Here is a 23,335-nt window from a genome sequence, read left to right on the forward strand (position 1 = left end):
TGGGGCTGGCGGGCACATGCCTCGCCACGGCTGTCTTTTATTCTTTAGAAACGAAAATAGAGGCGACTGGATTAGCGCTCAGTACACAACGCTATCTAATGTTGGTCACGGAAACACGCTCCGCCCTCTTTTTGCGCCGTCCCGCACGACACGCATATGACGTATCTGTCAGAAGATTTCCTCTCCCCTCAGCCAGTGTGTTTTTAGCTCAGCCCTGATATTTGTTGCTTAAACTTTATAACACGATGCTTTGATATTTGTTGCTTAAACTTTATATCACGATGCTTTCAAAGTATGTGGCTGGCGAAGGAATAATTGGGAAATGACAGTGGGTTATTTGCGGTTTGTAACAACGATAACAAGTTTCTAGGAGCTCAAAGGGAGCTTCATGCTTTCCGTGCTGTCTTTGAAATTTTTTACAATCTCCTCATCGAAAGCAGGTCAGTTTTTCTCAAAACAAAAGAGGGAACAGTGGTCTGAGACTTATCCATACTCACCAGTGCAGACAGCAAATCTGAAAATTTGTGCCTTTGTTGCCATTGGTCAAACCGCCCTGGTTTGTAGGGGCACATTCAATGAGGGTGCGGGGGCAGGGCAGCAGTGCTGACAGGGGCCATGCACCCATTTTCACAGCGCACTTCTAGGTACTGTTGAAGACGGTCGGCTGCTTTTAGGGTTGAATAGTTTGAAATATGGTCCAAAGAAGAGAATGTATTTAGGCTACTTTGAATATTTGAATTAGGTAGTGCTTAATTTGTAAAATATTAAGTGCAGGTGCTCACATTTTTTAGGACGACACACCCACTTCCCAAGCTCCACCCATCTCCTTTAATGGCCCCACCCACATCCACAAATCGCAACACATCCACAAATCGCAACACATCAGAGCCACCTCCTCACTTCTTGAGTTCTGCAAGAAGCTGAATACATGGCTCTTCATATAAGCACCTCGGGACCTCCCACTTACACACCTATCCAAGCACCTGGATATCCTCTCGGGTGATTAGTGCACTGTAGAAATCAATATAACATTTCATAATATATCTTATGGAAAGCCTATGACAACAACTCAAAAGTTAACTCAAATTAGAGAATGTGTGTACATCTCAATATGCAATTTTTGGGAAACTCAATTGAGGACTTGAGGCAGCCTTGCAAACTAAAGAAAATGTGCTTGTACTGTGCTGTTTAAAAGAAAGGAAGGGATGGAGGAATAAATACATTAAAGAAGTCAGTAACAAATGCAGGCAGGAAGGGGGGTACTGGAGTGAGGAAATAATTAAGTAATTGATGAAAAAAGGAGGAAATAAGAAAATAATGTGAAAGGAGGAAATGATGGGATAGAGGGAGAAGGGAAGTGAACGATGTGTGATGGATGAAAAGAAAGACGAATGGAGGAAGAAAAGCAAAAGGAAGGGTTAAAAATACGAAAGGAAGAAATTAAAGACGGGGTGAAGGAAGGAGCAGGAAAAAAAGAAAGTAAAAAATGAATGAAGGAAGAAGGAAATAATACACCAAGGGAGGAAGGATGGTGAATGAATACGGACGGAAGGGAACAAGAATGGAAAGAAGAAAGGAGGCATGGAGGTACTGGGTCAAGGAGGGACACGGGGAACAATGACAGTGTAATATTGCAAAGAAATTGAAAAACAAAATATTAAAATGCATTTCTGTGTCCTTAACACACCATGTATGTTTGTAAAGCACATATTTACCAGAGAGGGTCTTGACACCGAATTAAAAATGTTGTTATCCAACTCAATGGCACTAATTTTATCGACCTCAGAAAGAAGAAAGACTGAGTGGCCACGCCAAGATTTAAATTTATGTTCCAGAGCTCAAACATGGATTCCTGGAGTGGATATAAAGATATGTGCAAGAAGGAAAAATATAAAAGGTAGAGTGAGGAAGTAGGAGAGGTCTAAAGGCAAATATAAATATGATAGACAAGGAATGTGAAGAGAAGTGGGGAAAGCAGAGATTGGGAGTGCGTGATTGGAGTTGAACATGACGAGAATTAAAAGTGGAAAGAGGAGAAAGGCAAGGGAAGAAGATCAGACAGCTGGGAGCACATGAAAGGAGAGTGGAAGGCAAAGAGGGGAAGGTAGAAAATGAAAAGCAGTTAGTTTGGGGAGGCGACAATTAAGAGAAAACGCGGACATAGGGCAGAAAATGAAGGGAGAATGGAGACAAGGGAAGGAGTGAGATGTGAAGGGGAGGCAGAAAAGCAGATACTGAGGGAGAGCAAGAAAAAAAGTACACCGCTGCTTTATTAAATATGCAGTCATTAATGTTGTAAAGTTGAGGGGTGACAGGGCTGAATCATTCTTGGGCCTGTCTCATCAATGCATAGCTGTGCTGTCCAAGACACACAATAGTGATTTTTTTAACTGTGTTAAGATTTTATGACATCAAAAGATGTTTTGTGGAATCACAATAGGTATTCTTGATAAAAGATAATAAAGTATCAGTTATACCATCAGGATTAAGCTTTGATAGAGAATCAGGCTCTTATGCTTCAAATAAATACTTGTATTACACAATCAGGCTATAAGTCACCCACAGCCACCTATTTTAAAATTAAGTCAGGCACTCAACTCCATTCAGAGATGCTTCTGCATGCTCTTTTGAACTAATAAAGCACAAAATTCAATGGAGTCTGCCCTGCTGTTGTTGAGATGAGAGCATATACCCCCCCTCCCCTTAAACCTCCACCTTAAATGTAATTGCCACATTCCTTGCACTTTGTAGGGTGCCGCCGGATTGGTGTCTAATGGCACCAATGCTATTTTAATGTTCCGGCCGGTACATAAATAAGCAGAATCGCCTAAAGCCAGTATTTTTAGCCCTTATCTGTACATACTTTAAGAGCTGAGCGCTGAGTTAAGGATCCGTGACTAATAATTAAGTAATAAAAGATAAGAGACAGGTTACAAATGAATAAATACAATTTTGTGGGTTTTTTTTTCCGTTTTATATAGCGCGAACTATACCCGAAGATATCGGGTATCAGAGCATTTTACATGAGCTCCAGTTTCGTTACACAAGGACACATCCATTTTTGTTAGGCAAGGGGAAATTAATTGATTTGCCCAGAATCACAGGATGTTGAGCGGCGTTGCCAAGACTCAAACCCAGTTCCCCAGCTGCGAGGTCGACCGCTCTAGCCGTAAGGCTACATCCTCTTCCCTAAAGTTCTATTTAGTATCATGTCGGGGTTTTTGCAGACTCTTAAAGACAGCAACAAATGGTCGGTATTTTACTCTTGGAAATGTTGCAATCCACATGTTCTAATGAAGACTCCTCCCCCTATTCATGCATGCTAATTTTGTCTTAAGTTAGTATTTTGACTGCACCACGAAGGGCAAGATGGCGTCTGGGTAGCGGCCACTTACCGCAGCTCCGCCGGTTCGGCTCCCGAGTCCCGAGTCATGGAGTATGGCGCTCCCGAATTGAGGATCATTGAGCGGTGATGAGAGACATAGACATCGCTGATCTCCTTTCCGTATGGAGTGGCTTTTTTCCGCAACTGTTGTCTCCCTCCCGACCACTGCACTCAGGGGACGCAACGCGAAGTGCTCGATCGCACCCTCTCGAGCCTCCCGCACAGTCAGTCGGGCGGCTCAGACATCCTCGTTCCACTCCGCCCTGCGACGACAGCGCTGAACGCTGCCGTGCTTTGTGACGGCGTTATCGGCAATCCACGGTGCTCTGGCAGTTTCTCAGGACGCTGAGAAGAGAGACCGGAGAGGCTGCTATCGCTCCTGGACCAAGCGGAAGATACATTGTATACTGCTCTTACGGAATAGGCCGGAAAGCCAAGTAAGGATGGCAGGGCGTTTAGGAAAAGACATTAAAGCTAAGGGCAGCCTGATTAACTCAGAACAACGCTCATAAACTGCATTACATCGCCCAGAGACACGAGAGCAGACAAATAAAGATGCTGAGAGAATTAATCTGGCCAAACATTCTAAGCATATGAAGCAAGCTAAGCCAAATTTAAAAAATGTTAAGGCGAAAATTGCTAACACTGCTAACACTGCTCAAATTCGTAATGCACAACCGCTAATTTCAAACATGTTTGGCCCAGCAGTTTTACAAAATGAGTGGAAGCAGCTCCAGCGGTTTCACCGGATCATCTTACTCTAACTGTTCCAACTACTCTAGAGCCACTTTCCGCAAACATCAATGACTCCGTGGCCATTCCTCTAGATATGACAACAATATTGGCAGCAAGTCTCCCCGTGTCAGTGACTAATTGGGGATCAGAGGAAATGATGGTAATGTCCAGTCAGAAACTTCTTTATTAGAATTACCCTCGGATTCAAGGATGCCAGTCACAGAATCCCTTATAAATTCAATGGTTTCGGATAAAACTGCCACAAATATTAATACTACGTGCTCTCAAAATGTATTCACATCAGTAGGCTATATAAGCACTCCACCAGATAATCTTAATAACTTAGGCAACCTGGATATGTCAGACATCACTGGGGGAAAAATACATTCGGTCACAGATGAGTCAGAGTTATATCAGACCGGTATTTCAACATCCAGTGAATCCGAGGATGGGGGAAAGAATCAGGACTGGGGGGCTACTACCGACTCAGAGTTTGATTCAGAGGCCCCAGGGCTGATCGTTGTACGGAAAAAATAATCATCAGGAAGTAGATGGCGGAAAAAGAAAGCATCACAAAACAGACAAAAAAGCATGGAGTCTACGGAACAAGGAAGCAGTGCTGAGCTTAGATGGGATTACTCTTCTTCTCAGTTTGCCACTCCCTCGGATTGCACCATTCGTTCGGGTGCTAACCTTTCAGCTATACCCGAACTGGGCAGTAAGAGTTCTGAAATCTTTAAAAATAAAGAAAAAGAGCCCACTTTGACAGAAGTCCTACAGTCAATCAAGGGCTTCCATGAAGAGGTAAAGTCGGACAATCGTAAGAATCAACAAGCTACACAGAAACTACAGAGAGCAATCAGAAAAGTTGGTCGCACTTGTACCGAAATTGTTGACAGAATGTCGTCTGTTGAAGTGCACACAGAGAATCCGGCCATACATTTTATTCTTTTCCACACAATAGGTTGGTAAGATTAGATTTTGTCTTTGCATCTCATTCACTTCTTAGATTATGCTCAATTGAAAAGACCCCACGTATCATTTCTGATCATAATCAATTAGTGGTAGAAATAAAGGGGGTCATAGGTGGTACTAGAAAATTGTCTAATTGGACTTTTGAACGATCCCTTCTTTTAAATGATAATTATTGCAAACATATGAAGTATTGGATCCCACAATTCATCCAGGACAACTTAGGTAGTACCGGGATCGAGGTCGTTTGGGATGCATTAAAAGCTGCAATCAGGGGAGAAACGTTGGGTTTCTCTTTATCCCTAAACAAGTGATAAGCGACAGTTTGTGAACAATTTGCAAGCCCAACTGGCAGCCGCAGAGGAGAATTTAATTACTGCCATCATAAATGGTATTGAGCCTGCAGAAGCACTCGCCAAAATAATGTCGGTAAAATCACTCCTGCTAGAGCAAATCGCTAAAAAAGCCGCGGATAGATTATCAACTTGGGGGGTGGAAGCATATGAATGCAGCGAACAAGTTGGGCACCATCTGGCGGTTAGAGCAAGACAAAAGTCTACCCGGAATATTATTACAGAAATTAAAGACAATACTCATAAAATAATTACAGATTCCGAGGGAATTCGAAATGTATTTTTTTCCTATTATCAAAATTTATATAGCGAAACTAACACAGCATCGCTTCAAGATATTAATGTATATCTTAAACAAATGTCAGCGTTACAGTTAGCCCAGGAGGATCAGGAGCTACTTGAGGAACCTCCCCAATGGATAGATATTTTATTATGTATTAATAGTCTTCCCAATGGAAAAGTTACTGGCCTGGATAATATTCCTCTGGAATTCTATAAAAAATTCTCTACTGAATTAAAAAAGGTTATGCTGTTATTATTTAATCATGTATTTGTGGGGGGGAAGCCACCAGAATCATGGTCACAATCAAAAATTATTATCATCCTGAAAAAGCATAAATCTCCTTTAGAACCAGCCTCCTATCGTCCTATCACACTAATCAATGTAGACAGTAAAAAAAATTCAAAAATTTTGGCAGGTCGACTAGCCGCGGTCTACATAAAATAATATCACCATGGCAACGTGGTTTCATTCCAGGCCGCGGTACTATAGACCATATTCGGAGAGTTATAGCATTGTTTGACGCTGCTCACATATCCAAAGACCCAATAGCACTTATTCTACTGGACGCAGAAAAGGCCTTTGACAGGGTTTCCTGGTCCTTTTTGTGGGAGACCCTGTCAAGAGTTGGGATTGGCCAGGGATTTATACAGGCTTTTAAAATGTTGTATATTGAGCCTACTGCAAAACTACTTATAAATGGCATATTGACAGATACATTTAAAATCACTAGAGGTACCCGACAGGGTTGCCCGAGCTCGCCACTTTTGTTTGCTTTATATATAGATCCCTTTTTACGTTTACTGGAAAATAATGATAAGATCAGCCCTATTATCAGTCATGGTTGGGTATCTAAAGTCTTGGCCTACGCTGACGATATAGCTCTAGTGACAACGAATCCCAGAACATCGATGAATGAGTTAGAAAAAGAAGCGGAAAGATTTGGAGTTTTATCGGGATATTCACTCAACAGGTCAAAAACTCAGATTATCTGCAAGAACGTCAGCATGGGCATCGATATACGCCAGGTAGAAAAGGCTACCTATCTCGGTGTTGATATTCTGTCCAATGTGGAACGCATAGCTGAATCCAATATAGACCCCCTGATTAAAAAAATTAAACCGGAATTAACCCGTCTATGTAATTTACATCTCTCAATAATAGGCCGATGTAACTTAATTAAGATGCTTTTCTTTCCTAAATTTCTGTACTTCATAAGAGCTATTCCGTTAGAATTTACCATCCCTTGTTTGAAAGGGATTGAGGATTTAGTTTCTCGATTTATATGGGCATACGAAAAGCCTCGGAGAGCTTATAAGTTTCTCTCCCTACCAAGGGAAAGAGGCGGGTTGGCACTCCCAAATATAAAACTTTATTATTGGGCAACAACTATTCTTTATAATTGAACTCTTTTTAGCAACAAGTCTGCAGGTAGCTCCCTGGGAGACATACCCACCCCAATAGAACTTCTAATGGGCAGGGACGCATGGGGATGGATTTGGAGATTTCTACGACTCACATTACAAGAAAGTTCGCTTAAAAACGCTCATTCCCGGATTTAAAATCATGAAATCAATTCGTAAAATGGTAGGCCTGGGTCGTTTAAACTATTATACTCCAATCTATAATAACCCCAATTTGCCAGAAATTTTTAATGATTTAATAATTAAAAAATGGCAAGAAAAAGGTTTATTGAAACTGGGCGACTTTTACTCCCTATCTGAGATAATCTCATTCTCAAACCTTAAACAAAGATACGAACTGGACTGGAGAGATTTCTATAAATATTTACAAGTACGTGACTTTTTGAGGAAAAAAGGTGGTGGTCCAGCAGGATTTATAAGTAATACTCTAATAGATAATTTCGGGGGGGGGGGGTAAATATTTAACCATTGGATTTCTATATAGCTCTCTTAATTCATTAATGTCGGACGATTTGATATTGCGTGCTAGGAAATGGGAAGAGGAAATTGACATTTCGGAAGATCTATTTTTTTATTCAATCGAATTAGCACTGAGTTTGTTAATCCCGGCGCGACTACAAGCCCAGTATTATAAATCCTGCTTCTCATTATATTATACTCCAAAAAGAATTGCGAAATGGGGGACAGGGAAGGGGACTTTCTGCCTTAGATGTTCCTTCTACCAGGCAGGTCTCAGTCACATGTTTGCTTCATGTAATAAATTAAGTAATTTGAAACAAGAGATCACATATTTTATAAGAGAAATGCTCGGAAGGGACTTTGATCTTTCACCTTCTCTAATTTGCCTTGGGGTGGATAAGGAGAGCCGAGGAAAACCGGGCGAACAACTGGTCTTCATTTGTATGGCAATATATCAGCTTTGTTTAGCATCAGCTTGGTTAGACGCATCCCCACCAGGATTTCATCAATGGTTAACACGTTTAATATCTAATTATAATTTTGAAAAAGCTATTTATCAGAATGGAGGGATTCATGCTCGAAGGAAAGGTATAAGAATATGGGAACCACTGGCTATATGGCTCAAGAGGTAAATACATTTAATTTAACTTGAGTTAGCTTTTGTTAGTATTATGTATACAATTCCTATGTCCAACCCCGGGGATGGGAGGGTAGGGAGGGGGATGAAAAGTTTATTAAAAATAATGTGCATATTGTATAGCGTGAGATTTAATCTTATATTCACTGCATTAATATATGTCTTAATGTATATATGTCTGTATGTATGTAATACAGTATTCTAATAGTAATCATGCACAAAAAAATAAATAAAAATTAAAAAAGAATTAAGTTAGTATTTTGTCTTAAGATCAAAACTTAAGACAAAATACTAACTTAAGACAAAATACTAACTTTACTACTACTAAATGCCTTCTGTGAATACCAAAAGTAATACGTTTAGGATATTGTCTCAGATTAGTTCTGTGAATCGGCCCCAAAACCTTTTTTTTTTGCTCTAATGTCTTGTATCCATACATGTCAACGCCCAAAATAAGCGTGATATGTGGAAGCCAATCACCAGGAAGGTGCTGTCCCTGGGAGTCCACAAGTGGCGCAGCATCTATTGCTGTAGAAGGTGGGAGGACATACAACGCTGGACCCGGAAGTCAGCTAAGGTCCAGCTCAGTCAGTCCTCCCAACATGGGACCAACACTACTAATGGCCCGCATTCTAGCAGTGGCCTATCCTGAGCTTGATGAGCCGTTGAGGGCCCAACAGCAGCAACAAGGGGGTGAGTTATTGTCAGAGTTTCGCTTTACATGACTCCTTTTTTATTACAGTCAGGATTTTACTATTAACAGTAAGGGTGACCCATGTCCAATGCGTAGGAAAAGTTCCTGAAGGTGTATGTTTTGTGCAATGTCTATGATGAAGTGCTTTAGATAGCAATTGTTTTGGAAAGGATCCCACCTTATACCTGTATACACCCTACGCACTATTCTGAGCAGACATATGCCTGCCCAAACTTCACATATCCATCATGTACTGTGTTGTACTGAGAGACAGTTGTACCAAACAGGCCATTAGTGTTTATTGTGTCAGGTGTGATTGATTTGATTTTGATTTGATTTGATATTTATAAAGCGCAGCATTCGCCCAAAGGCATCAAGGCACTACAGACCAGCCGTACATACCCCGGAAAATAGAAAAAGAGAGAGAGCTCACCGCTAGACTGTGAACAGCCAGGTTTTGAGGGCTTTTCTGAAGGGGAACAGAAGGGGGATAGATCTGAGAGCAAGGGGAAGGGAATTCCAGAGTTTGCTTGCTGCAACCGAGAATGCCCTGTCCTGCCACTTCTTCTTGGTACCGACAGTTGCATTTGGAGCAAAGAACATAATGGTCTGCTGGGAGAGTGGCAATTGAACATAGTCTTCAGCCTTGAAGGGTAGGGAGCATACAATGATTTATGAACCATACAGAGAGATTTAAAACTAATGCGTTGTTCAATGGGAAGCCAGTGCAGGCGTTCTAGACCCTTCCTGGCAGATTGTATTCTGGGAATGTCCAGAGCATTCTGCAGTACCTGAAGTTTGTGCTGCAAGCTCTTATTAGCAGCCAGGTACAGAGCATTACAGTTATCAAGTCTGGACATTACCAAGGCCAGTGCTACCTGTCTCCTAGCTGATCGTTGGATAAAAGGGAAGATTTCTTTAACATCCTTATGAGCCAGGAGCAAGTAGGAATGGTGCGATTCAATTGGATATTGAAAACTGAGTTCAATATCCATCAGAACTCCAAGGTTCTTAGCCTTTTTGCTCCGGCTGGACAGCATCCCAAGGATTGAGTCCAACAGCTTCTGTTCCACTTGGATACCCCTGATCCAAATATCACTTCAGTTTTCTCCCCATTAAGTTAAAAAAAGTTAGCAGACGTCTAGTCTGCCAGTCTGGTCATACATCCAAGGACATTTTCTGACAATGAGCCCAGCCCCTTAGGGATGGTAATCATAATCTGTGTATCATCTGCATAGGACACCACCTCCAATCCAAAGGAATGGACCACAGTTGCAAGGGGTGCCACATACAGACTGAAAAGAGTAGGGCTCAGAGAAGATCCCTGCGGGACTCCACAAGGTAGAACATAGGAGTCCGAGTGAAAGGATTTTAGATTCACCCTTTGGGATCTCCCTGTCAGAAATGAGGACAGGAGGGCAAGTGCTAGATGTGAGATGCCAAGACTCCGGAGTCTGTCCAGCAGCAGAGTAGGAGAAACGGTACCAAATGCTGCTGACAGATCCAAGAGGATTAGCACTACCCCCTGTCCTTCAGCCACTGTGCGCCTAATGTAGTCAGTGGCTGATATTAAAGCTGTTTCTGTTCCATGATGCCTCTTAAATCCAAACTGTGAATCATTAAGCCATGATTGATGTTCTGCAGTTTCCACGAGCTGCTTATTAAGATGCAGCTCCAGGATTTTTGCAAGGAAATGGGACTGTAGTTTTTGCAGTCCCTAGGATCAAGATTAGGTTTTTTCAAAAGAGGTCTGATAATGGCCTGTTTCCAAGTATGGGGATAGATTCCGGATCGAATGATATTATTCATTAACTCCTTCGCTGCCAGGCCTTTTCCCTCTCCTGTGCCACGCCCTTTTTTGGCTATTTGGGGTAGTGCGCGCTGAGGCCCCAGTAACTTTTTGACCACATAAGGTATCCACGCCAAATTTGCGTCCTTTTCTTCCAACATCATGGGGATTCTGAAAGTACTCAGGGTTTGTGGATTCCCCTGGAGGGGTCACAGAAATGAGCCAAAATAGAGCAACATTTAGGTTTTTGGGGGGAAAATGGGAAAACGGGCTGCAAATGAAAGCATCTGGGGTTTTCCCTGCAAATGTTATCAAAAAAGGGTTTGTGGGGCTGAAATCACTATTTTCCCGGATTTTAGGGGATACCAGACTTTTGTAAAAAACCCAACATTTTTTACACAGTTTTGGCATTTTTCTGGGAGATAGCCTATTTTTGCTATTTTTTGTGCTTCCAACCTCCTTCCAGTTAATGGTAGAAATGGGTACAAAAGCAATAATGGATCCTGGAAAGCTATACATTTTAGAGAAGTAGACAAAATTCTGAATTCAGCAAGGGGTCATTTGTGTAGATCCATCAAGGTTTCTTTATAGAAACTAACAGTTAAATATAGGATAAATTGAACATTTGTTGAAAAAAAAACCTTTTGTGTCAATGTTTTCACCTGTAACTTCTTCTAATTTAGACAGCTCTTTGAAAGCAATATACCGTTACATCCGCTGGACCCTGGTTCTGCACCTGCGCGCCATGAGAGGTATTTGACCTGTTTTAATTAAATTTTGGCAGTCCACTCGGCACCCCGTTACACTGTCCTGCTCCCTGCTGACGAGAGGCAACTACCTCGAAACACGTGTCCAGGGATGGCTAAATGCAACACATACTGTTTTCTTTTTACACATCGTGGCATAGGCGTACCCGCCGTCGCCACTACATTCACCACAGTCCTTTGGGGCAACTTGCTGGTGTGACGAGCAGTGTGCGACCAACTTGTGTTCAAATTATTACGGCTCCCGTGAGCTAACGGGCTGACGAGCCCTGGTTCTGCACCTGCGCGCCATGAGAGGTATTTGACCTGTTTTAATTAAATTTTGGCAGTCCACTCGGCACCCCGTTACACTGTCCTGCTCCCTGCTGACGAGAGGCAACTACCTCGAAACACGTGTCCAGGGATGGCTAAATGCAACACATACTGTTTTCTTTTTACACATCGTGGCATAGGCGTACCCGCCGTCGCCACTACATTCACCACAGTCCTTTGGGGCAACTTGCTGGTGTGACGAGCAGTGTGCGACCAACTTGTGTTCAAATTATTACGGCTCCTGTGAGCTAACGGGCTGACGAGCCCTGGTTCTGCACCTGCGCGCCATGAGAGGTATTTGACCTGTTTTAATTAAATTTTGGCAGTCCACTCGGCACCCCGTTACACTGTCCTGCTCCCTGCTGACGAGAGGCAACTACCTCGAAACACGTGTCCAGGGATGGCTAAATGCAACACATACTGTTTTCTTTTTACACATCGTGGCATAGGCATACCCGCCGTCGCCACTACATTCACCACAGTCCTTTGGGGCAACTTGCTGGTGTGACGAGCAGTGTGCGACCAACTTGTGTTCAAATTATTACGGCTCCCGTGAGCTAACGGGCTGACGAGCCCTGGTTCTGCACCTGCGCGCCATGAGAGGTATTTGACCTGTTTTAATTAAATTTTGGCAGTCCACTCGGCACCCCGTTACACTGTCCTGCTCCCTGCTGACGAGAGGCAACTACCTCGAAACACGTGTCCAGGGATGGCTAAATGCAACACATACTGTTTTCTTTTTACACATCGTGGCATAGGCGTACCCGCCGTCGCCACTACATTCACCACAGTCCTTTGGGGCAACTTGCTGGTGTGACGAGCAGTGTGCGACCAACTTGTGTTCACATCCGCTGGACATTTCTGGTTGTGGGGATATATAGGACTTGTAGGTTCACCAAGAACCCGACGAATCCAGAGCCAAAAACTGAGCAGCAACTTGCAATGGTATTTTATTATGTACCGGATATATGGTAATTATTCTGTAAAAATGTGTACATGGAAAAATCGGTATGAAAAACACCTATGTATTTCTGAAATGGGAACAAAATATAGAGTTTAGAAACAGTAGATATTTGCACATTTCCGAAATTGGGAATACTCATACTAGCATGAGAATTATCAGTCATTTTTTAGAATGACTTCTTTTTTACACAATGTCTTTCATTTGAAAGGCAGAAATGCATCGAAAGTCAATAGGTAATAACAGTTCCTTTACAAATCTGAATTACCCTAAGTCTCCCGATAAAAATGGTACCTCACCTGTAGGGGTAGGCATAGTGCCCACGACAGGAAAAGGCTCAAAACCCAACGTGAACACACCACATTTTCACAATGCAAAATTACCCTTTTTTAGCAAAGTGCCTAGCTGTAGTTTTTTAACCCTAGCTCTGCCGGCACCTAGGGAAACCTAGCAAACCTATACATTTTTGAAAACTAGACACCCAGGGGAATCCAGGATTGGGTGACTTGACTGCCTCCCACCAGGTTCTGTTACCCAGAATCCCTTGCAAACCTAAAAACTTGCCTAAAAAAACACTTTCTCCCCATATTTCTCTGGTGGAAAGTTCTGGAATCTGCATGGATCCACAAACTTCCACACACCCCACATTCCCCAAAATCTTCAGAGAAAAATGGTACCTCACTTGTGTGGGTCAGCCTAGTGCCCGCGACAGGAAACGGCGCAAAACGTAACGTGGACACACCTCAATTTCGTAGCAAAAAATGACCCTTCTTTGGCAAAATGCCTAGCTGTAGTTTTTGAACCATAGCTCTGCCGGCACCCAGGGAAACCTAGCAAACCTATACAGTTTTGAAAACTAGACACCCAGGGGAATCCAGGATGGGGTGACTTGACTGCCTCCCACCAGGTTCTGTTACCCAGAATCCCTTGCAAACCTAAACAATTGCCAAAAAAAACGCATTTTCCCTACATTTCTGTGGTGGAAAGTTCTGGAATCTACTTGGATCCACAAATTTCCACCCACCCAGTGTTCCCCAAAGTCTTCCGAGAAAAATGGTACCTCACTTGTGTGGGTCGGCCTAGTGCCCGCGACAGGAAACGGCGCAAAACGCAACATGGACACACCTCAATTTCGCTGTGAAAAATGACTCTTTTTTGGCAAAGTGCCTAGCTGTAGTTTTTGAACCATAGCTCTGCCGGAACCTAGGGAAACCTAGCAAACCTATACATGTTTGAAAACTAGACACCCAGGGGAATCCAGGATGGGGTGACTTGACTGCCTCCCACCAAGTTCTGTTACCCAGAATCCCTTGCAAACCTAAAAAATTGTCAAAGAAAACGCATTTTACCCACATTTCTCTGGTGGAAAGTTCTGGAATCTGCGTGGATCCACAAATTTCCACCCACCCCGCGTTCCCCAAAGTCTTCCGAGAAAAATGGTACCTCACTTGTGTGGGTCAGCCTAGTGCCCGCGACAGGAAACTGCCGGCACCTAGGGAAACCTAGCAAACCTATACATTTGTGAAAACTAGACACCCAGGGGAATCCAGGATGGGGTGACTTGACTGCCTCCCACCAGGTTCTGCTACCCAGAATCCCTTGTAAACCTAAAAAAATGCCAAAAAAAGCACATTTTCTCCACATTTCTCTGGTGGAAAGTTCTGGAATCTGCGTGGATCCACAAATTTCCACCCACCCCGCGTTCCCCAAAGTCTTCCGAGAAAAATGGTACCTCACTTGTGTGGGTCGGCCTAGTGTCCGCGATAGGAAACGGCGCAAAACGCAACGTGGACACACCTCAATTTCGCTGTGAAAAATGACCCTTTTTTGGCCAAGTGCCTAGCTGTAGTTTTTTAACCATAGCTCTGCCGGCACCTAGAGAAACCTAGCAAACCTATACATTTTTGAAAACTAGACACCCAGGGGAATCCAGGTTCGGGTGACTTGACTGCCTCCCACCAGGTTCTGCTACCCAGAATCCCTTGCAAACCTAAAAAATTGCCAAAAAAACACATTTTCTCCACATTTCTGTGGTGGTAAGTTCTGGAATCTGCGTGGATCCACAAATTTCCACCCACCCCGTGTTCCCCAAAGTCTTCTGAAAACAATGGTACCTCCCTTGTGTGGGTGGGCCTAGTGCCCGCGACAGGAAACGGCGCAAAACGCATCGTGGACACACCTCAATTTCGCAGTGAAAAATGAACCTTTTTTGGCAAAGTGCCTAGCTGTAGTTTTTTAACCCTAGCTCTGCCGGCACCTAGGGAAACCTACCAAACCCACACATTTCTGAAAACTAGACACCCGGGGGATTCCAGGGAGGTATGGCTTGCGTGGATCCCCCAAAGTTTCCTTACCCAGAATGCCCTGCAAACCTCAAATTTAGATGAAAAAATCTCATTTTTCACACATTTTTGTGTGGGAAAGTTGTGGCATCACCGGGCTGACACAAATTTCCTACCACCCGGCGTTCCCCCAGGTCTCCCGATAAAAACGGTGCCTCACTCGTGTGGGAGGCCCAAGTACCCGCGACAGGCAAGGGCCCACGACGTAGTGAGGCGACATGAAAATTGCCTAACGCAAAACGACCTGGTTTTGCAAGGGGGGTCACCTGGGTTTTTGGCCCGGTTCTCGGCGGCCACCTAGGGGAACCTACCAACCCCACACATTGTTGAAAACTAGACCCCCCGGGGGATTCCAGGGAGGTATTGCTTGCGTGGATCCCCCAAGGTTTCCTTACCCAGAATGCCGTGCAAACCTCAAATTTAGCTGAAAAAATCACCTTTTTCACACATTTTTGTGTGGGAAAGTTGTGGCATCCTTGGGCTGACACAAATTTCCTACCCCCCAGCGTTCCCCCGGGACTCCCGATAAAAACGGTGCCTCACTCGTGTGGGAGGCCCAAGTACCCGTGACACGCAAGGGCCCAAAACAAATTAGGACGACATGAAAATTGCCTACCTCAAAACGACCTGGTTTTGCAAGGGGGGTCACTTGGGTTTTTGGCCCAGTGCTCGGCGGCCATCTAGGGGAACCTACCAAACCCACACATTTCTGAAAACTAGACACCCGGGGGATTCCAGGGAGGTATGGCTTGCGTGGATCCCCCAACGTTTCCTGACCCAAAATGCCCTGCAAACCTCAAATTTAGATGAAAAAATCACCTTTTTCACACATTTTTGTGTGGGAAAGTTGTGGCATCACCGGGCTGACACAAACTTCCTACCACCCAGCGTTCCCTTGCGTCTCCCGATAGAAACGGTGCCTCACTTGTGTGGTAGGCCGAAGTACCCGCGACAGGCAAGGGCCCACAACGTAGTGAGTCAACATGAAAATTGCCTATCTCAAAACGACCTGGTTTTACAAGGGGGGTCACTTGGGTTTTTGGCCCAGTGCTCGGCGGCCATCTAGGGGAACCTACCAAACCCACACATTTCTGAAAACTAGACACCCGGGGGATTCCAGGGAGGTGTGGCTTGCGTGGATCCCCCAACGTTTCCTGACCCAGAATGCCCTGCAAACCTCAAATTTAGATGAAAAAATCACCTTTTTCACACATTTTTGTGTGGGAAAGTTGTGGCATCACCGGGCTGACACAAATTTCCTACCACCCAGCGTTCCCTCCGGTCTCCCGATAAATACGGTGCATCACTCGTGTGGGAGGCCCAAGTACCCGCAACAGGCAACGGCCCAAAACGTATTGAGGCGTCATGAAAATTGCCTACCTCAAAACGACCTGGTTTTGCAAGGGGCGTCACCTGGGTTTTTGGCCCGGAGCTCGGCGGCCACCTAGGGGAACCTACCAAACCCAAACATTTCTGAAAACTAGACACCCGGGGGATTCCAGGGAGGTATGGCTTGCATGGATCCCCCAACGTTTCCTTACCCAGAATGCCCTGCAAACCTCACATTTAGCTGAAAAAATCACCCTTTTCACACATTTTTGTGTGGGAAAGTTGTGGCATCACCGGGCTGACATAAATTTCCTACCACCCAGTGTTCCCCCGGGTCTCCCGATAAAAACGGTGCCTCACTCGTGTGGGAGGCCCAAGTACCCGCGACAGGCAAGGGCCCAAAACGTATTGAGGCGACATGAAAATTGCCTACCTCAAAACGACCTGGTTTTGCAAGGGAGGTCACCTGGGTTTTTGGCCCGGTGCTCGGCGGCCAACTAGGGCAACCTACCAAACCCACACACTTCTGAAAACTAGACACCCGCGGGATTCCAGGGAGGTATGGCTTGCGTGGATCCCCCAACGTTTCCTTACCCAGAATGCCCTGCAAACCTCAAATTTAGCTGAAAGAATCACCTTTTTCACACATTTTTGTGTGGGAAAGCTGTGGCATCACCGGGCTGACACAAATTTCCTACTACCCAGAGTTACCCAGGGTCTCCTGATAAAAACGGTGCCTCACTCGTGTGGGAGGCTCAAGTACCCGCGACAGGCAAGGGCCCAAAACGTATTGAGGCGACATGAGAATTGCCTACCTCAAAACGACCTGGTTTTGCAAGGGGGGTCACTTGGGTTTTTGGCCCGGTGCTCGGCGGCCACCTAGGGGAATCTACTAAACCCACAGATTTCTGAAAACTAGACACCCGGGGGATTCCAGGGAGGTATGGCTTGCATGGATCCCCCATTGTTTCCTTACCCAGAATGCCCTGCAAACCTCAAATTTTGCTAAACAAATCACCTTTTTCACACATTTTTGTGTGGGAAAGTTGAGGCATCACTGGGCTGACACAAATTTCCTACCACCCAGCGTTCCCCCGGGTCTCCCAATAAAAACGGTGCCTCACTCGTGTGGGAGGCCCAAGTACCCGCGACAGGGAAGGGCACAAAACACATTGAGGCGACATGAAAATTGCCTACCTCAAAACGACCTGGTTTTGCAAGGGGGGTCACTTGGGTTTTTGGCCCGGTGCTCGGCGGCCACCTAGAGAAACCTACCAAACCCACACATTTCTGAAAACTAGATGGCAGGGGATTCCAGGGAGGTATGGCTTGCATGGATCCCCCAACGTTTCCTTACCCAGAATGCCCTGCAATCCTCAAATTTAGCTGAAAAAATCACCTTTTTCACACATTTTTGTGTGGGAAAGTTGTGGCATCACCGGGCTGACACAAATTTCCTACCACCCAGTGTTCCCCCGGGTCTCCCAATAAAAACGGTGCCTCACTCGTGTGGGAGGCCCAAGTACCCGAAACAGGCAACGGCCCAAAACCTATTGAGGCGACATGAAAATTGCCTACCTCAAAACGACCTGGTTTTGCAAGGGGGGTCACCAGGGTTTTTGGCCCGGTGCTCGGCGGCCACCTAGGGGAACCTACCAAACCCACACATTTCTGAAAACTAGACACCCTGGGGATTCCAGGGAGGTATGGCTTGCGTGGATCCCCCAACGTTTCCTTACCCAGAATGCCATGCAAACCTCAAATTTAGCTGAAAGAAATCACCTTTTTCACACATTTTTGTACCCGCGACAGGCAAGGCAGAGGCGTAGCTAGAGCTTGTGGCTCCCGGGGCTATCCCTCAGATTGCCGCCCCTGGGGAGAGGGGTGCTGGGGAAAAAGGATGGCGAGCACTTGAAAGAGGTCCGAGAGACGCGTAGTATCGCCGCTAATAGTTACTTCGATCCAGTGGTTCTACAGCCTAACCGCAGGTCCTTGCTCTTTTTGGTGTTAATTCTTAGTGGAGCTACATGACCTTCTTTCTAGATATCCATAGCTGTCATTTTAATTATAGTCAGCTGCAGCAGGTGTTTGCAGCAGGTTTAGATCTTCTGAGAGTTTCTCGTTGCTCAAATGGGTCTAATTTCTGATATTTATGTTTCCTCATCTTCATTGCTTGATTTTTGCTCGCAAAAAAGTGTCACTCATAGTGGTTGAAATGTCACTCATAACCACACTGAAATAATGAACATGTCACACATAGCAATCTGAAACCTTGGCAGCTATGGATGGCACGTATCATGATGTAATTTGCTGACTGCCTAACTTGGTAGCAACTCTCGAATTATGCAGAAATAGTCATCAGAAACCATTTTAAGGATGAATATAAATTCTATTCAATACAGAGATAGTGGGAGGGGGTTAACTGAGCACCTGTCTTAATACCACTGGTTAGAGTATATGTACTGAATAAAGAAAATCAGCAAATTTAATATTAGAAATGGCTTGTCTCAATGCAAAATGCAAAAATCTCTAGATGAGTCAAAATATATGAAGTAAAAAAGCAATCCGAGCCCTTGTCCTTTCATACACCTTGACTTCTATGACCAAAAGAAATTGACAGAGCCACCAGTCTACTAACCCCTAGCCCTGGACAAAAATACACACCAAAGTCCAAAAGGTTATGTGAATTAATTTTTCAAGAACTACTACTCAGGAGTTTGTACAAATAGTTATTCGATTTCCTACTCAGGGCTTCAGCCTGTCTGTTACATTAGCAGATGTGCCTTTAAAAGTCTAGGTTAGTTTCTATTTGTGAATAGCCAGGACTCGGACTGAAACAACCATGCAGCCACTGGAAGACACCAACCAGGGCACAAGTCTAGGGTACATGCAGATACACGGCGTCCACCCACTATTTTCACAGGGTGAACGCCGTCCACCCTACCAAGAAGTTGGGCCCCCCAGAAATATGATGAACTTGTCCCCGTGTCATTTTCAGACACGGACACATTCAGCTTGTTATTTTCACATACAGCTGGGCCAAAGATAATGGCCAAGTTAAGGGCCATTACGCCTCCATTTGATCGAGTATCCTAGCTGGACGTGGCCTGGGACCCCACACATAAATGCAAATGCGACGGAGGGGAAACAAAAGCACACAGCTTGTTATCTCTTCAAGAGAGGCATGCTTTTTACTTTGTTCAGTCCCTTTATGTAACTGCATGCACTGTAAGAATGTGCAATGTGTTGGTCTGTCCCAGCATTTACACACCTAATTTAAATAGCACTATTGTATTTCTTTTATAGCGCTACTCATCCCAATGCAGGGTGTCAGAGCGCTTTACATAACATACACATTGACAATAAATCATATAAGTGTGCAAATCAATGTACAAGATGCGTTGCATGAGTCAGTGAGGTTTAAAAGGTGTAGCAGCCGCATTCTACATAGCTCAATGTGCTATATTAGAAGACTTACAACTTATGAACTGCAAGTAGCAAAAGGATCTGTGTTCAAAGCAGTAACCCACTTACCTAGCTACATAAAAAATAATCTGTCATCTGCATATTATATGATGTGCTTTGCAGGAGACACATTAACCTTCTATACCACTTTGATTCAGATCTGGGACTACACAAAACACAGATCTCTCCAACAAATACTTTAACCTCCAGAGTTATTTCACCATTATTATTATTCCCTGATATTTGCTGGGCACCTCTGTAGCAGATGTCTTAACCCCATAAAATCTTTGAATGTGCAGACTTTGCAACCAATTAAACATAACAGATCTACTACCATGCTTCTCCGTGTTGCCAGTTTCTTTGTGGCGGGGTTTTAAAAATGAGTTGAGGCCCTGATTTTGCATCAGGATTGAGTTACTTTTTTAGCACAACCGCAAAGCAAAATCTAATGTGTTAAATCTCATAATGCGCTTAAATGTCCTCACTGATATAACTAATAAAAACATGTGTAAGATCTTAATATCTGATGTCACTTCTTGTGATGTCACTGTGATGCCACGTGTGATGTCATGCATTGTGACATCATGGGTTTTGATGGCACATGCCATGATGTCACTGGCATACAGAATAACTTGGTTAGTCACCCCAAGTGCTGGAGCTACAAAAAATGTTTAGCTTCAAGGCGTTCCATTTTAAAGAAGAAATAGTTTTACCCAATAACGAAATCTGCTTTGCCAACTTCTTCCAAAAACTACCCCCATTACTTTCAAGAGGGAAACAAATTCAAAGTACATATTATACCCTTTAAGGCATCTGGAAAGAAAAACACATGTTCCATGGAAAAAGGCACCGTAAAATACACAAGATAGCAGACAGTTTCATACTTTCATCCACATGCATTCATCTACATGCATTCCTTAGGCCTGCCCCATGCCTCCAGGTAACAGCTGTACTGCTTCAAAACTGTGAAGGAAAAGTTCCAGTTCTGAAGAGAAGAATACTTAGAAGTGCAGGCCCATTTGAAACACTGCCCCTGTTACTGTGCCGGTTTGCCCCCATGTCCAGTGCTTTAAATGGAAAACAATAAGTGCAGGTACTCACCAACTTTAATGGCAGGGGTGGGCCTATGGGCGTGGTTAGGAGGTAAACCTTTAATTTGAGATACTCTTGGTGTGCAACTGTGCACAATAATACAACACTTCTGCCATCTGGTGATCATTCTTTTTGTCTATGCTTGTACAAAAAGGTAATTTTAAAAGTAACTTTTACATTCCCTGTGGGCAATATAATATGCCTCTGCAGATATGGCACATGAAAGCTATTTGTATGTTCACATTATGCACAATTATTGATACTACGAGCAATTTGTGAAAGAAACAAGCATAATGTTAAGCAATGATCCCTTTCTAGTTAGGAGACTGGAAAATCGTGAGGGCAATAGAAAAGTTGCCTCACTGCAAGTTAGTATAAGGAGTGATGGACAGGGCAATATGCCATTGAAAGGAGCAAAGTACAGGGCCAGCTGTTTTGAAGGTTGAAACTGTCGAACATTTATTGATGAGAATAAAACTCAGAAAAAAAGTTTTTACCATTTGGAACAGATTTTATACTTGCAGTTCTATCCTTTATATTTGTTTATAGATCAGCATTCAAATAATTGCAGCAAAGTGTACGATGCACCTATATTAGAATGGATTGCTTGCACCCCAACAAAATTCTTGCAGGGATCATATTTAAATGCTATGTAAGAGTAGCCAGATTACCAAGTTAAACAAAACAAATAGAGCCTTTCCTCCTACCCACACAACTTCTCTTTTCAATGGTTATGCAATCTCTCCTCTTGCCTTTTGTCTGTCTCACATACCTAAACCTTTCCCATGCCCATTTCTCTTTCCTGTACCTCACGTGTTGCACCTGTTTTCTCTGCAATATATTTTCTTTATCCAGTCCCCCTTTTTCTCCTCTGTCTTATTCTTCCTTGTCCTGTCTCTTCCTTGTCTATTTTCTTTCCTCCTTCGCTCAGTTGCTTTTCTTCATTCTTTTGTCTTTCGAGTTTCTTTTGTCTCTTCTTTTCCCATTGTTTCATCTCTCACTCTGTCCTGTTTCTGCATCACTTTATCCGTCTACCTCTCTTCCTTTTTCTCTCTCTTTATTCCAAACTGTTGTTGAAAGGAGCAGGCCTACCCCTTTTCTCTCTGGCCAACATGACAGGCAAGACAAAGCTCAATTACGATTAGAGTTGGTGAGATCCACAGCCAGAATACCCGTGGATATTAAAGTGCGCACTATGGCGGGGCACACAGTTGGCCTGCTCCAAGGTTACACTGCATAGAACAGGATGGGCAGAGAGATTGTGCATACAACAGTCTGTGCATCAAACCTCCTCTTCATATAATAAGGCAATGGGAATTGTGTGCAGAATAACGATGCAAGTCACGATTAACGTGCACACTACTCAGTCACAGAGGCAAGTGACAACACTGCTCTCTGGTGATTGCAGCATAAGCTCTTCTGCGCAATCACATGCTGTAGCCAGCCAGTGAGGTGGCCTATGAGTCAGCCACAAACAGACCTGGAGGCAGTAATACCTGCATGCTGTAAGGCCCCTGTGAGTATGTACTCTCCGTGTCTAATGATATGCTCCTTTACTCACGAGAAGAAAACTTAAAAGTGCTGGTACTCCGTACTGGTGAGTACCCGCCCATTTAAAGCACTGCGCCATGTCCAAGGGCAAGGCCAGAACCTGCAACACACTCCCTCTACACACGGAAGCACTTCTATTCGGTGCTGTGTCCTTTCACTAAGGTCATCACCAAAAGTGACGTGCATCTAGTTATTTTCTGAAGTGCCACCATCAAAACCAGTGTACAATCAATAAAGAAAACAGAAAACTTACTTGTTTTTGCTTCAGTCTCCCCAAGATCAGCACGCACCACCACAAGAGTCGAGAGTCAATTTCTCTCTCACACTATCTGCCCCGGCCCGGGCCGGCACCCGAGGTCCAACCGACTCACTTAGAGCGACAAGTGAAACAAGTCACTCCTCACTCCTGGCAGAAAACTGGGAATCATTTCTGTTCCTGCTAATCCCTGGAGGCATGCACACACCCCCACGTGCATGGTGCATGCTCAATTTCAGCACGGTTCACTGTCGCAGGTGGGCTCTGAAGTATAATGTTGGCAGGGCCGTCATTGATAGCGCTTTCGCGCGCTACCAGATTGACGACCCTGGGAACTAAAGCTTGTTATATATATTGCAGCCTCGGGTGGTGCTTGCAGTGCGGTTGCACTTACACACACTGGCCAATCAGGCGGTACGATGTGGCGGCAATTGGCAGCACGGAGCAGTTACAAGTCTTCAGGTGCACTTTCACTTTCAAACGGAAACGGGGCCGCGCGCGCGGCACTAGTGGCCGGTTGCGGCGGCCTTTATAA

The sequence above is a fragment of the Triturus cristatus genome, chromosome 6, assembly GCF_964204655.1.
Source record: "Triturus cristatus chromosome 6, aTriCri1.1, whole genome shotgun sequence".
Classification (NCBI taxonomy): domain Eukaryota; kingdom Metazoa; phylum Chordata; class Amphibia; order Caudata; family Salamandridae; genus Triturus; species Triturus cristatus.